Below are 4,299 nucleotides of genomic sequence, written 5' to 3'. Positions count from 1 at the left end.
TTTTGACCAAATACATAGGTAATGTTACATGATAAAAGTTTTTCATTAAATGATATAATAAGGATTTTTGTGTGTCTAAAACTCAAGGAACCTTTAGGATTCTCACTGATATTGAACAGCACATGTTTCCTCCAATATGTGGTTAATTTTCTCTGCTCTAAAAGATAAAAATCTGCTTTGAATCTGTGAGGATTACGATCTTGGTAAATTTGTATTAAGAAGACTTAGTACCTTCAACTCTTGTTTCTTCTTATTTAAAACAGTACACAGAGTTCCAAAGTTCCACCAAAACCAGATTTATGGTGCGAAGGAAATCAAGAGGTAATTCAAATATGTAAGAGATTGAGTTACATTTAATAATGGTGAACTTATTAGTTTAATATGAACTAAACTTGATTGATATATCATCTGAACATGAAATTGACTAATGGGCAACCACAGAAAAATGACATCAATAAGAAAAATAATCATGATAATATCTACAGGATGAAATTCTCATCACAGTATTATTGTTCACGAAAGATACAATTTAGCCAAAAGAGAAAAATGGTTACAAAGAGACACTGTCTAGTACCACAAGAAACTGTTTTATTTACCAAAGTATTTAGGAAGCCCAAAGTGACTGTCTTTTTATCCAAATTTGACTTCTGACTCATAAACAACGTTTATTTAGCCCAGGTTAGATTATTCTTAATTTCAAGTATTCTCTGAGCATCTGTGTGTGTGTTTTATGACCGAAATCTTGTTGATTCTGTATTCCCAGCAATTTTCTGCTATCATTTATGACCTCATTATGTACTTAGTGTTATTCGATAACCTCGCTCCCCTCTGTCTCTGAATTTGATATATATATAAAAAAGTGCTGTTATTCAATGAAAAAAAAAATATTTGAAAATATTCCCGTTTGGTAAGATAGCATGGATTGATATTCCATAGTTTTAGGATAAATCAGGAGTTCTAGCAGAAAAGGAAACGGGGTTTATGTGAAAATCTGCAATGTTGACGTTAGTGCTATTTCGTGAATGACAAGCAAAATTGAAAAAAATAAAAAAAAAACAAGTTAAATGCTTCACAAGTTCCAAAGAGGATGCGCCACTTTCTTCTCTACGTTTCAGTTGTTAAGAAAACTAGTCAGTGACTGCGTTCATGGCTTTTATTGAGACTCACTTTGTAGAACTTTGGTAATGGGTCAAATTGGAAGCTTATTACATAGCGTGCGATCTCATGCCAAAGACGAAAGCTGTAAAGAACGAAGCATTTAAAAAAAAATGTGCACATTACGCTTACAGGAGAATATATGACGAGTTATTTTTAAGCCTCAGACCTTTATAATCTTCAAGTTCTGTACAACTGAACATTTGAAAATTGGTAAAGATACATTTTATGAAAATGGGCAAGTGAAACCCCTAATTCCGTAAACATTTGTTATATGGGGGTTAAATATTTTATGTATTGCAAAGTATACTGTCGTGACATTCAATTGAAAATATTTGAAGATAAACATCATGAAAAGAAGACAACTGACGATCGTAAACTTCTAAAAATAGTTATTTTCTAACACTCAAAGAGACATCTGGCAACGAAGCGCATCATTTCAATTGTTTATCAGTCCGTTACATCAAAGTAAGGACTCTTTGGGTGTCCTGTCAATGAAGCAGATTCAGTGTTCAACATTCCAGGGTGAATAGCTTATCAAATTACGTTCTCCTAAAGTGAACGTGACCGGTGCCAACGATAATATTGAATAATATATCATACAAGTATTGTTTTGGTATGTGGGGAAGGATTGCTGTGCATTCCTTTGGCCCCTACACTTTATATACATATACCTAATATATATATATATATATATATATATATATTATATAGATATATATATATATATATATATATATATCATATATATATATAATATATTATATATATATATTACATTAAACATTTATACCTTCATTCTGCACATTCATTCATTGTTTGTAAATATTCGGATCATTAGATTTACCTTTGTTTGTGTTTCAATAAAGAGTGAATTTAACAAATTATTTGCTTTTTTTTCCAAAATCATCAGTGAAGTGAAATCTGTGAGCTACACCTGAACAATTAATATATAAAGTCTGTTTATGAATGACTAAAATAGGTACGAAAATATACCTTTAGATTTAAACATAAAAAAATGAAAACAATGATGAATCATAACTGATAATATTGGATTATACTCTGGATAACGAACTTTCTTTTTTATTTTCAAGCAGTCACAAATTTATCATTTCTGATGGTGACTGAGGATAAAATATGATCCGTCAGGCTTTTTTTTTTCTCACCGTAGATGAGTGGCATAAGTACTGCTCGCATCGAAAAGATATACGTATAGACTTAAGGTTTAAAAACAAATGTACTGTTAATGTTAATATTCAATTACGTTAGCAATATTCATATAGAACGACCCTAAATCGTGTTGTCAACTTGCGAAGCAAGCATTCACCATGTAGAAGGACCTTGTGTTAAACAGTAAACGAATCTTAAATAAAAAACACACACTCAAAAAAACGCACATATACAGGGTGTCCATAAAGTCCCAGTACCATTACACATATGAAAAGTAAACGAATCTAAAAAAAAACATATACAGGTGTCCATAAAGTCCCAGTACCATTACAACTACTTATTGCTTGTAATGGTACTGGGACTTTGTGGACACCCTGCATATATACATGCACACATATATATACAAAGACTAAAACAAAAAAAAACAAAAACTCTCCCTCCCCAAAAAGCGAAAAATCTTTCTGGAAAAGGCAAGCAAAACACTGGAGGCCCCCAATCCAGACATTGCAATAAAGGAAATGAAGAAGCAGCCCATTCCTTCTGCAATGATTGCCTTCAATGGCTCCCTTCATGAAGGGCATGAAGAGAGCCACACTGGGAGACAAAAGCAGGGACTTGAGAGAGTCATGGAGCCACAAAAAAAAAAAAATAATGTAACCGAATTAAATTGAATTCTATATGAGGAAAGCAGCAGAACTTGAGAAGTAACCAGAGACAATATTATTTTTGAATAATAAAAGTAATACTGTTAATGATAATGATAATGACTTATATCCAATCCACCAATAACTTTCATGTGACTTATGAATAATAATAATGGTAATAATAAAAATATCAATGATACTTATTGATAATAACCAAAATATACAAATAACTTTTATATCACTCACGAATAATAATAATGGCAATAATAGAAATATTAATGGCACTTATTGATAATGATAAAATAATGCAAATAACTTTCCTGTGACTTATGTATAATAATAATAATGGCAATAATGAAAGTGACAACGATAGTTATTGATAACCAAAATAAAATAAATAAATTTCATGTGACTTTTGAACAATAATATCCATACTGATAATGATAATCATAATGACTTATAACAAATCTAATACCAATAACAATGAACACAATGACAATAATGACAGTCATAATGACATAATGGCGGTAACAAAACCGACAAATCACATCCCCTTTCCATTACAACCTCCAACCCCCACCCCCAAAAAAAATATCGAAATAAAACAAGCTCGGCTTCAGCGAAGAAACTCCTCATTTAGATACAAGACAAAGAAAACAAAGGGGATTATTATTAAGAAAGTTAGAAAACTTCATCATTGCCTCACAAAAGGAGAATCTCTTTAAAAATAAATAAATAAAAAAAAAGTTTTTTTGAAAATGCGTTGTTCCGCACAAAGGGATAAAACTAATCATGTCTCCCTTTCTTTTTTCTTTTTTTCTTTGTATCTGTTCAGTTAATATGTTAATGAATATGTTTGTTGCCTGGCGTTGTTTGAAGATTGTTGTTGCGCAGCAATTGTTTACGAATTTATCTGCTCTGTGATTCATCTTTTTATCAGTATCCACAAAGAGAGAGAGAGAGAGAGAGAGAGAGAGAGAGAGAGAGAGAGAGAGAGAGAGAGAGGATGCACTAAAAGTATAACAACTGTATTTGAATGTCTTGTGATTCGGAACTGTTAGAGAGAGAGAGAGAGAGAGAGAGAGAGAAGAGAGAGAGATGGGAGGATACACTGAAAGTAATAATAGCTCTATTTAAATACTTTTTGATTCAGAAACGTCGTACAGATTAAATAAATAAACAAATAAAAAAAAACAGATAATCCATCATGTTACACACACTAATACCTGAACAAAAAGACTGAAAAACATTTCCTTTTAAAAAAAAATCTTTAACTTGTTCACTGAACTTTCAACAAATTATTCTACATAGCTGTCAATGGCTGCTTTTT

The sequence above is a fragment of the Macrobrachium nipponense genome, chromosome 32 (assembly GCF_015104395.2).
Source record: "Macrobrachium nipponense isolate FS-2020 chromosome 32, ASM1510439v2, whole genome shotgun sequence".
Lineage (NCBI taxonomy): Eukaryota > Metazoa > Arthropoda > Malacostraca > Decapoda > Palaemonidae > Macrobrachium > Macrobrachium nipponense.
This window is presented reverse-complemented; position numbering follows the sequence as displayed.